At 40.5% G+C, this 13,095-nt stretch overlaps 1 protein-coding gene across 2 annotated transcripts in view; it reads right to left on the bottom strand.

The window, feature by feature from the left end:
- Positions 1-13,095, bottom strand: part of LOC135550064 (angiopoietin-1-like) — a 63,298-nt gene that overhangs the window by 48,872 nt on the left and 1,331 nt on the right. The window lies entirely within an intron of this gene.

Raw genomic sequence — 13,095 nt, 5'->3', positions numbered from 1 at the left:
TCGGGAGTATCTCTCTCTCTTCCAGCACATTTCAGACATAGGTGGAATTGGTTTGCCTCAAGATAGCCAGAAAGAAATAATACATTTGGTATGTCTGCAATCTCAAAGTTTGAGAATATGGTAGGGGTTTCTCAAAACATAATAATAACTACTATATTCCCTCACTGCCAGAGGCAGCTAAACATCTATCAGAACTGCTGCCTCCTCTAATCAAATAAATGGCCATTTAATGACAGCGATTGTTACATTCAGCGTCACGTCCATGTTTATCTTCCCCCGCTATCATCCCTCTAAAGAGGCAAAAGTTTATAAATTCTCTAGTCAACCAGGGTTACCCTCACAAAAACTAAAACTATATAAGCTCCCAAGTCAAACCCACGCCCCCCTTTATTTTCTATGTGTACATCACACAACGAGCCACACTGTTACATCAGGTCTAAATTATGAGGCACTTCTTTGACTCATTTCACAGTGTGGGGTGAGACTGGACCATGTATCATCTGTGGCTGTGTGGGTCTGGACTCTGGACAGGGGGCTTTGATTTCCAGCATCTGTGCTGACAGCGGTAGTCATCGTGCCCCGGGGTAGTACGGGGCGGAAGGGGGGGGCACAGGGGGTCAATGGCATCGAGGCCACAGAGGCAGTGGCTCGGAACAGCCCATTTTTTCCTCAGTTACGGTGCATGCTGAACAACAGTGGAATGAAAACAAAGCGTCAGGAAGAGGTACAGTAGCCCTCACCAGATGGAGCTGCTTTGGTCTGACCTCAGCTCATAGCAGTGGAACGAAGGGAAAATGGATGCTAACGACTGCTGGGGCAGTGTGTCTCTTTCATAGAATTTTTTTAAGTCACAAATCTTAAAGAAGATATCCCAATGTTTCTGCAATGTTATAGCTAGTTTCACATCCTAACCAACAAACTCAGAGGTCAAGTCTTGTAAAGTAATAACACTGACTAATTCATCCCACTTTCCTTTGGCTAACCTACAATCTACATGTCAACATGGAGAGAATGCAGTTCCCTTCAAGCAAAACCCCGCCCTTGGAGCTGTGGAAGCTCATAGTCATATCATATGGAAGATCCCCAGGCAGACCAGACCAGACCAGACCTGCACAGTAGAGCTCTGTTTGAACACTGTAACATCATCATAACCCAGCGTGGTCCTCTCCAGCCTCTTACAGCTCTGTCTCCTCTGAGGGCCCAGAGCAGAGCGGCAGACACACAGAGGATACGCAGCACAATGTCGCCATATCCCAGGCCTTTCATCTGGCTGGATCTCTGTTTATTTTTGCTTTCTGAGACTGAAGTGCAGAAGAAGTGTGTATACACATGGTGACAACCGGGGAGAGATTAGATGATCGAAACCAGCGCACCCCAAAGACAAGTAGGGTAGGTGCATTATCCCCAGGCTGAGCTGAAGGATAAGGGATGGGTATGGATCCTTTCCGCTAGACCAGTGGTCTCCAACAGGTCAATTGCGAGATATCAGTATCTTTCAGCCCAACTCTTGAGTAGCCTAGCTCGCCAAACAATTCTGAAAGTACATGCAATTTTCACGTGTTCCTCTGCAAACTGTCATAAATAAATCTCGCAAGTATTATACACCGCAAGCACCCAGCTTCTATCTAATTAACGCAGCTTTGACATTATCCCACCCCTGGTTAGCCAACGCTAACACAATATTTGTTCATTAATTTACAGCAAAAGTGCCCATGTCTGTCTGTGGTGCACGCGTTTGTCTATCAATCCATGTAGGCACAACTGTCTTGTGGGTTGGTTGACAGAAATACTTTCCCCAAAACCTTATCAATGGAATGTTACCGGCGAAGTAGGCTTACCTGGCAGAAGTATATAATTTGTTATTTTGCAAACCTTGAAATGAGCAGCAGCAGTACAGAACCGTCGTTAGACCTGCACATTAGAAAGCACATTCCTCACTCACGAGATGCACAATTAAAGGGCCAGATGTGCAATTAAAGGGGGATTACACTCAAAAATCTAAATGTGTTAGTTTTCTTCCAGACTTAAATAAAAACGGATCTCCTGATGTGATTTAAGCTTAGGCATGGACTCAGAACATCCAATTTCGTTGTTTCTGTATGAACAATTGTAATTTTGACTGTGAAAATAAAACTGAGAAAGTATAATTTGGGAAAATATCAAACATAATTTGGGAGAAAAAAAATCTCTGATTTTATAGGGCCCCTGACCTCAGCCAATACCAGTGTAACGAAGGGAAAATGGATGCTAATGGCTAGAGTTATTTATTAACCATTATTTGACCAGGTATATTGACAGAAAACATAGTGCACTACCTCTTGTACAATAAGGACCCGGGGAGGAGTTGCAGGGGAGAGGAGAAGAAAATAATGTGCCTATTTGAAAGCTAGAAAAAATGAGTAGCTCAGTATTTTATTTGTTATTTTTTACAGAAGTAGCTCTCATGCTAGAAAAGGTTAGAGACCCCTGCGCTAGACTACGGTTACCATATTATTGTATGCTATAGAATATAATACTCCAACATTATTATGTAATATTTGAGAGTCCTAATTTTGAATGCTTTAGATTCCCCTTAAATTGAGAACACGTGACTCGCAGTAGTCCCCTGCAATATAACATTATTGAAATGTCCTGAATAGTAAAAAAAAAAAAGAAAAGAAATGATCAAATAAAGTTAAACAAAACTAAATGATCAGGCAGATTGACACGATGACATACACTACTATATGTTAAGAAGTTTGAGAACTTAATCTGTAATGTTTCAAGCTCGGTGAATGAGCTCTGAGGAGTAACAGAGGCAGATCCCACCTGACCTTTTACAGTATAGACCACCATTAGTCAGACTGAATCCCATCCCATGCTCCTCCAGTCTATCCATGCACAGCCCCTCCAGACCTGCTGAGGATTAACCCCCACAACCCCAGCCTGCAGCTCCCCCTGGCAGATATGTCCACTCATACAAACATCTGCACCCATTTATGACTTAACAGGCTTAGAGCTCCATTCGTTTTCCAGCTGCAGATGTGTGTTCTGGGGCTGTCTCGTTGAGTGACTCTCTGGTGGTGGTCTGCATCAGTCTGGTAGTTTCTGAATTTCTACCCTCAACTACTGTTACACCTCTTGTTGAAACTATCCGTTTATCCCTGAAACACTTACAGTTTTATAGTACAAGAGGTCAGTCTTATCCTGACCCAACAAAGCCTGCTAGGGCTCTATCATAAGGGTGATTGAGACTAAATTGAGTACAGTTCTTCTCTTTAAAAAAGTTGGGGTGTAATGCAGATTGACCTTTGACTCCTATTTTAAGCAGAGGTCTAATATGATGTGATAAGGGGAGAAAAGGGGGAATGGGGCAAGCACACTATCTCCAGTTGACTCTGCCAGCCACAGCCCTGGTATTGTGTGGAATGTGAGAAGCCTGGCTTGGGTCCCAGACAAGGCAAACACAGTGCTCTACAAGGTTAAGATGTTCTCCAGAGCTGTCAATATAATGTGTGTTTGTGTGTGTGTGAGGGGTGTGGATGAGGTGTCACGCCGATCACAGCTCTAAACTGATAAAGCAGGACCCAAACACGTCCCACACATAAGACAAAACCACCCACCGCACTGGAAAGAGTTGTTGAGTGGCCTACCTTATTGTGCAGTTAAAAAACCGCATGTTAATATATCATAAGATATGGACCACAAACAATTCTTCATCAAGCAACTTTTCCCTAAGCCCTATCCGCACCAAAGACATGGAATAAATAAATTAGTGGGGTCATTGCAAATAGTTCTCATGGAAGTCTGATGTACTATATGACAACAACGGCACAAGAACAGAGTAAGAGAAGGAAAACTCGGCTATTCATCATTTACAGATCCAACTCTGGCTGTGAGGGAGTGAAAATGTTTATCTGTTGCCCAATATCTCCCACACTCTTTCCCTCTCTCCCCACCTTCACTTGCTTGTCTTCGTTCGGTTTCCCACACGGCGGGTGCTTTTATGACTTGATATTTATCTGCTGTTCTGTTCATGTATTCAAAGCCTCTCCGCTTCAACTGAAACTATTCCATTGCTCTCTTTCATCCCCAATTGTGATGTTTAGATTTGTAATCATGGAAACGTTGAAGAAGCTGAACTCTCAGATAAGGTGAAATGGTGTCCTTTGGGACTTTGGCAAGCAGCCTCAGTGCTGACAGACAAAGGCAGCCACTCACAATGGAACATCTGTAGGACACAACCTCTAAGGAGATTAGAGCTCAATGGCAGTGTATGGGGATGCTTCAGGAATTTATCCCGACTCCTCGGAGTCAGCCTTATCTCTCAGATGAATAATTGTCAGATGGAAGAGAATTCCGATGGATTTTGTAGACGATGAAACTCTACAGTGAACTTAAAGATTGGCTGAACCCAAAAAGAGATACAAAGAAACGACGGCTCGACGGTCTCTTTCGTTTCTGCCGCATGCCAGAAAACAGAAATAGAAAGCATAGACCTGCATGTTTTTTTTCTGTGATAGCTGTCCCTCGAAGAACAAAAGCTGTGTACATTTATATGATGGCAGACTCTTGTATTGCCTGGTGGAATTCTACAGGACTGAAATGAACCAGAACGGGCTACCCGGTGGATAAGTTCTGAGAAAGATGACAGAAACTTAACAAGGTAGAAAAATGATGACATGAGTTATAGCCTGTGACATATATAAATAATGGAAACCAGTGATACGCCATTCTTATCACTGCTGGATTCCAAATTCAGTATTGATATGTTGTAGTAAACTGTGATAGCAGAATTTATTTGACCACTGACCGAACAATCACATTTATAGTATTGTATAGTATTCCAATTCCACAATATAAAAATGGGAACTATCTTTTATTTGGGTCAAAATCACTCACCCGTGCCATAGAAAGGCATTTGCCAGGGCATTGGACTATGGACTATGTTCGACAATGCTCGCAAGCTACAGTATTACTTCTAAACACAAGCACAACGACTTCCACTTGCTTGCCCAAAACCATGTTATTTATATTAATTCCTTTCACGGGTATGTGATACTTTACCCTTATTCAAAACCAGGTCAAATGCCACGAACTGTTTCAAACTATTAGTTACCTGATATACAGTATAGGCCTATATGGTAAAATGATCCATATCACCTGAGTGACATGCTGCAGCATACTCACTTTAAAACTTCTTCAAGCTAGGGTCTATTTTTCTCCACTTCCTCCACTTTAAACTGCCTGTTACTCAGGCCCAGAAGCCAGGATGTGCATATAATTGGTGCCATTGGATAGAAAACACTTTGAAGTTTGCAGAAATTCTACAATAATGTATGAGACTATAACACAATTGAAATGGTAGGAGAAAATCCAAAGACAAACCAACCACAACTTTTTTGGAGAGAGCCCATGCTCTTCCAATGGAAAGCTATGGGTCATATGTAATTCCAGCTCCCAGATTACAATTCCTATGGCTTCCACAAGATGTCATCAGTCTTCGTTCAAGGTTTCAGGCTTGTTTCGTCCCAAACGAGGAAGAATTTTGAGTTTTGGTACTGGGAGTCAGAGTTGGAAATCAGTCTGTGCGCGTGCGACGAAGGGGACGCGCACTTGTTTATTTTGCTTTTCTATTGAACACACTTCTTTCCATATGAAGTATTATAGTTTAATTAGGATTAAAGAATGAAATACAAACATATTTTGACTTGTTTTAACAAAGTTTAGCGGTAGCTTTTTGGATTCCTTTCTCCAACTAAACTGACTTTTTGGGATATAAAGAAGGATTTTATCTAACAAAACGACCATGCAAGTTGTAGCTGGGACCCTTTGGATTACAAATCAGAGGAAGATTTTCAAAAAGTAAGTGAATATTTAATCGCTATTTGTGATTTTGCGAAGCCTGTTCTGGTTGAATATCATTTTGAAGAGGGGCACCGTCCACAAACAATCGCATGGCATGCTTTCGCTGTAAAGCCTATTGTAAATCAGACAATGTAGTTAGATTAACAATCATTTAAGCTTTTAACCGATATAAGACACATATGCACCTAGATGTTTAATATGCATCATTTTATGATTATTTATTTGAATTGCGCGCCCTCTAATTTCTCCGGAAGTTGTCGACAGGTGTCCCGCTGACTGGACGCCTAGCCCTTAATTTATAATACCTGTGGTACTCCCAGGAAGAAAAAATGATTCCATTATTAAGAATGGAATATACTCAGAAGGAAGGAAACCCAAACATAATGCAGTATATTCTCAATTCATTCAACACATAAACTAGTGAGTGCAGAGCACTAAGTGACATGTCTTGAGGCTTATATAACAAAAGCCTGACACACCTTACCAAATACAAAAATAATATAGCAATTAAAGCTAGATAAATCCTGCACAAAGTGCCCACCAGAGAGTGATTCATTAAAATGAATGCAGGAAGGTTAACCACATGTACCCATGATGCCTCTCAGAGAGCCTCTCCAGACCGTGGGTAACATTACAGAGAAATTAACTCCACCATTAATTTCGGTTGCATAACTGTAGTATAAAGTTAAAGACTTTTCTGCCCAATATCAAACGTTCTAACAGGTTCGAGGCTGACGACCACAAACGAAATATGATTCCTGGAAAAAGAGTTTGAAACTAAGTGCGCTGCCATATTGACTGTGACAAACATACTAAATGCCCCTTTCCTGAAAACCAAGAACATTAACCATGTTGGCCTCAGTGTCCACATCCATGTGGAAATACTGTGGCATCGCCATAATGGACTTCCTTATTCCCTTGACATGTTGAGAAGAAAGCTCTGTTCTCTTTTCACCTTCTCTGCTAGTACAAGGGAGGCAAAGATTCATTTATGGAAGCAGTAGCAGAATAGAACAACGCGTTCTGCTATTTTTGTGGTCTTACAAGTTTTGTGCTGGACAGGAAGGAAGCGCTTCTCAGTCTGTTGCATGTCCACTAAATCTATGCATCATCCGATTGTTAGTTTTGGCCCGCATTATCAGCAAAAATGTACTTTGATACAGAGGAAGTCACCCCTAAAATAGCGTGGTCTTTCCTTGGCTCTTTAGGCATGCTGTGTGGCCTTCTAGTAGCATTATGAATAGAAATATTCAGCCTTTCGCTGTATTAACCACGTTGTACATCTATTAACCCCTGTGTTTACACAAACCAGCATGGCCATGTTCAGTTTAAAGGCACAGCAATGGGAATTTCACAGGGATAGCACTGTGGACACACTGATTTTTGTCTCTCTTTTTACTTCAACAGCTTATTCTGGCAATGACTCCCTCTGAAGAAACGTTGGTTTGAAAACCCTTTCTACTGTCTGCACTAAAGTCAAAGTGTGACCATCTATCACTTTCACTCGCTAGAAGCAGAAGGTTTTTTTTGGCTCCTCAAAATGGACCTTGGTCCAAGTTCCAATGGCTTGAGTTGTCCTTTAAATATTGAGGACGTAGAAAGGGGATCTGGAGTGTATCTCTCCTGTAGGTGATTTATACCTTTCAAACGTTGAATGCATCTGGAAGTGATCAGGTGAGTGATACAAAACATCTCACCCCAAGTCATTTTAACTATGATTTAATTAATTATTTTTTTCTAATGTCAAACCTAATGATATTTCCTCTACAACTGACCATGCACACATCCCCAAGCCCTGCAGCAATGGCCTGGAGTGGGGATGCATTATTAAGTGGCTCGTTTCCAGCGACAAATACCCAAAAGATCACAGACAATCTGATCCAATTCCCACTTCTTTACAGCTCTGCTGGAGAAGTAATATTCAGACAAACAGAAGCCAACTTTTGACTGGGCAGGAATGTTATCAGTGCCTGCTCTTCCCTGGGCCAAGCAGAATTTCCCAGTGGGAATGATCGGGACAGCCTAATGCTTCTCAAACAGCTGCTTGCTGCATCTACCCCCAACAGTTAAGCGCCCATGCATGGGAGTGTGTGTGGTATCCTTTGTTGATTCTTTCACCAGAGTGGCTGGTGTAGCATTAGGGACAGCTCTCCTCTCGACAAGCAGCCAAGGCTTACGTGATTAAGATAGATAGACTGGCTAGGACACTTAATCTTCTGTCCAATGAAAAATGTTAACTGCATCCGGATGTTCCTGCACGTCCATAATTAGGCGGAATTATCGCTGTGTGCTTCAGGGCTGCCTCGTGAAGCGTCTCTTCTAATTCTTCTTGTGTTGGCGTCAACTGGTTACTGTAACTTCTCCTGTCTATCAACTTTATCGTTGACAAGATTATTGAATGTTGTTCTTTCCGAATAATAAAGACATGCTGGATGCATGTTTTTTTCCCCTTCTTCCCCCTTCATTTTCTCGCTTCAGATGAAAAATGTCAGAGGTCTGCAGAGAACGCAAATGTGTCAGGGAAGAAACATGGTGGTATTAGTGGTGATGGCAGATGCTTTCGCAACACTCACATTTTTACATTTGTGGAAAAGTTATGCCAGCGGTCTCATTAGTCTAGAATTCAGTACTGTTTCTATAGTATGCTGTATAGTGTGTTGAGGTCCACTGAACAAAGATAAAGACCAGTGAGATTCAATTTCAGTCGGATTTAAACTCAAACTCCTCTACACAGAATGGCCTGAAGAAAGAAGAAGCCAATTTAACCAATTGCTTAATCAGCATTATTCTGTGAGTTGAGCGGACTTCAAAAGGACACGAATTTGAGCTCATGTATTACTCAACAAACTCATCTCAAATTGAGTGAACATTCAATTCAACATGAGAATATACAGTGCCTTTGGAAAGTATTCCGATCCCATGACTTTTTCCTCATTTTGTAACGTTACAGTCTTCTTCTAAAATTGATTAAATCAATAAAAAGCCTCAGCAATCTACATACAATATCTAATAATGAAAAAGCGAAAACTGGTTTTTAGACATTTTTGAAAAAATATTAACAATAAAAAGCAGAAATACCTTATTTACACACAGTAAGTGTTCAGACCATTTGCTTTGAGACTCGAAATTGAGCTCAGGTGTGCCCTGTTTCCATTGACCATCCTTGAGATGTTTAAACAACTTGATTGGAGTCCACCTGTGGTAAATTAAATTGATTGGACATGATTTGGAAAGGCACACACCTGTCTATATAAGGTCCCACATTTGATAGTGTATGTCAGAGCAAAAGCCAAGCCATGAGGTCAAAGGAATTGTCCATAGAGCTCTGAGACAGGATTGTGTCAAGGCACAGATCTGGGGAAGGGTACCAAATATTTTCTGCAGCATTGAAGGTCCCCAAGAACACAGTGGCCTCCATCATTCTTAAATGGAAGAAGTTTGGAACCACCAAGACTCTTCCTAGAGCTGGCTGCCCGGCCAAACTAAGAAGTCGGAGGAGAAGGTCTTTGGTCAGGGAGGTGACCAAGCACCCAATGGTCACTCCGACAAAGCTCTACAGTTCCTCTGTGGAGATAGGAGAACCTTCCAGAAGGACAACCATCTCTGCAGCAATCAGGCCTTTATCGTAGAGTGTCCATATGGAAGCCACTCCTCAGTAAAAGGCACATGACAGCCTGCTTGGAGTTTGCCAAAAGGCACCTAAAGGACTCTCAGACCATGAGAAACAAGATATTCTGGTCTGATGAATCCAAGATTGAACTCTTTGGCCTGAATGCCAAGCGTCACGTCTGGAGGAAACCTGGCACCATCCCTACGGTGAAGCATGGCTCTGGCAGCATCATGCTGTGGGGATGTTTTTCAGTGACAGGGACTGGGAGACTAGTCAGGATCGAGGGAAAGATGAACGGAGCAAAGTACAGAGAGATCCTTGATGCTGCTCTAGAGTGCTCAGGACCTCAGACTGGGGCAAAAGTTCACCTTTCAACAGGACAACGACCCTAAGCACACAGCCAAGACAATGCTGGAGTGGCTTCAGGATAAGTCTCTGAATGTCCTTGAGTGGCCCAGCCAGAGCCCAGACTTGAACCTAATTGAACATCTCTGGAGAGACTTGAAAACAGAGAGGATCTGCGGAGAAGAATGGGAGAAACTCCCCAAATACAGGTGTGCCAGCTTGTAGCATCAAACCCAAAGGTGCTTCAACAAATTACTGAGTAAAGGGTCTGAATATTTATATAAATGTAATATTTAAAAACATTTTTTTTGTAAATTAGCAAACATTTCTGAAAACCTGTTTTTGCTTTGTCATTATGGGGTATTGTGTGTAGATTGATAAGGGGGAAAACTCTGTAATCCATTTTAAAATAAGGCTGTAATGTAAAAAAATGTGGAAAAGGTCAAGGGGTCTGAATACTTTCCAACGGCACTGTATGTTCTTTCAGTTATATGCCCAAATGTTGAGAAAACTCACAATCCTATTACAGCTGGTGGCCTTACAATTGTATTTTGAATCAACATACTTCTCTTACAATGTATAGACGTGGTACTAAATGTGTGATGTGATTTTTCTCCACTGAACAATATTTTGCATGCCAATAGTTTTTCTTCATTTATATACTGTAGGTCAATAATCATTTACAACCCGCAGCTTATTCCAAGTTTAAAAGCAGTTTTTAACCATTGATACATAGTGATACGTGCTGTTTCTGAGCAAAAGCCAAACATTTCTTTGGGAATTGATATGTACATACCCGTGACTTTGTGCTTTACTAGATTGAAATTGTAAATAATAATTTGTTCTCAACTGACTTGCCCAGTTAAATAAAGGTTAAATAATACAAATACAAAAATACAGCATACAGTAAGAAGGAATAACATATCTGCTACTTTCCTAACTACAAACTCAACCAACAGTTCATTGGAATGTAAGATTGTGTCATTTATAAAGAACGACTATTTCTCACAACCTGAGGAGTGAAAAGATAACCTTTCAGAGCTAGATGAAACACAGTAAAACTGTTGAGAAGCTTTCCCAAATAGCTTTTAAGAGGGTACACTAACTACTAATAAGCAGAGGGCACAGCATGCTAACGGGTATTGATGACGTTTTGTTAAATTAATCCCACAATTCCAGTGTAATCTCCAATTCACTGTGCATTATGTGAAATGATTTGTTCACTTTTGTGCCAACATTTTACAGACAAAAATAAACTATTATGTGTTTAAGCAATTCATCATAGATTGACCTTACTAATCTCATTGGAAAGTCACAATATTGTGAAAAGTACAGCAGAGCTGCTTTTCCGAATTTAGAGTTTGTTTATTTGATTCATGTATTCATTTCAGAGAGACAATCTGTCTTTTCAGAGACAGGGTTCAAGTCTCAAAGCTAAGAAAAGCAATTCAGTTGCCAAGTGGTATCAGTGATGACCTCACAATTCATTAACGTCACAGTGAAACCGTATTTGTGATCTTAAACACCTAACTGGCTTTACAAACAAATCATTATTCAGACATAGGCAAAAGAACATGACACCTCACCATGAAAAGACTCATTCATTATTTGAAATATCTAATACATAACAGGTTTTCATTTGTTGGAGGAAAAGGACGTGATGGCGCAACCTGGTCTCAGAGAATTTCGTATTATTCTGTATGTAAATCCAAGTTGGTAAGTTTTGTATGGTATGTATTCATTTGTGGATGTCCATCCACCATTATGTATGATATGTTACGATTTACAATTTGTATTACATAGTACCAGTCAAAAGTTTGGACATACCTACTCATTCAAGGGTTTTTCTTTATGTTGACTATTTTCTACATTGTAGAATAATAGTGAAGACATAAACTATGAAATAACACATATGGGATCATGTAGTAACCAAAAAAGTGTTCAACAAATCAAAATAAATTTTAGAATCTTCAAAGTAGCCACCCATTGCCTACAATATGTTGGAATTTGCTAATCTTATGATGTGTTACACATTCTAGGTAGCGTTAGGTAGGGTAGGGTTAGGGTTATGGTTAAGGTTAGGGTTAAGTTTAGGTGAAGGGTTAGCTAACATGCTAAGTAGTTGCAAAGTAGCTAAAAAAAATAGTAAGTAGTTGAAAAGTTGCGAATGACCTAAAATACTGAAGTTGTCTGTAATGAGATTCGAACTCTCAACCTTTGGGTTGCTGGATAATTGTTTTATACACATACCCATCCACCCCTACCAACCACCCTCCTTTCATTTTTGCCTTAAGTAACCATCTGTCTTAGTTAACTATACCAAACATAACATATCATACTAAATTAAATTCACAGATTTACGTTCAGAGTAATACACAACGCTCTGAGACCAGGCTGGACGTAGTCATATGCACCACAGGCATCTGTCTCTTAAACCCCGAATAGAAGGTAAATTGGCAACACTCAATTTGAAATGTATGCTGCTTATTTTCCTTGCCTACACTTCTTGGCAAGCCTAATGAGAAGTATATTTGCTTGTTGATTGCTTTCCCAGTTGTATTCACTGAGCACTGCGTTGCAAAATCATTATTTATGTTTCCCGCGATACAGTACCTTACCCAGTTGTAACATCATATTAGCTTTAACCTCTATTTAAATCTTGAAACTGCCCTTGCCTGTTGAGAATCCAATTTGAAGGTTACCCTTCAAAAGCATCCAGAGCTTCGAAATAAAAATGGAAACACAATTTTGCACGGCAAAAGATACAGAAGGGAAAATTGAAGATGCATTCCCAATAACAAGTAAATATCCCCTTTTATAAAATAAAATATAAAAATTGTTTAATGTCTTTCCTATTAGTAAATCCTGTCCCATCAATCAATATAATGCACTTTGAAAATATCTGATTGTGCCATTATGTTGTTGTTTTTTTCTATTCTAATGATACAGTCTGGACTAATGAGAAGTCCTGGGTAGCAGCACATAGAGGGGGCATTCTTCCCTCGCACTCTCACAGGGGTCTTTATTGGTTTCCTGTCATTAAAGAGACAGCACACTGGAGAACTCTGGGTGACTAACACAACACTACCACCACTTTGTGACGGACGCAGCGCGAAACGTAACTGGACGTCTTTGGAATTTGCTCAGGGAGCACGGAGAGTTTCGGAGAAGTACTGAGTACTGATCTTACACAAATAGATTGATGGTTGATATAGACAGTTACGTAATGAAGCAGCTTTGTGGATTTCAATTATATATGGATGTTGGTTATTTGTCGGTATGTGACAGTCGCA

This window comes from Oncorhynchus masou, chromosome 12 (genome assembly GCF_036934945.1).
Source record: "Oncorhynchus masou masou isolate Uvic2021 chromosome 12, UVic_Omas_1.1, whole genome shotgun sequence".
NCBI classification, from domain to species: domain Eukaryota; kingdom Metazoa; phylum Chordata; class Actinopteri; order Salmoniformes; family Salmonidae; genus Oncorhynchus; species Oncorhynchus masou.
Note: the sequence above shows the minus strand (reverse complement) of the source record. Positions and strands in the feature narration are given on the sequence as shown.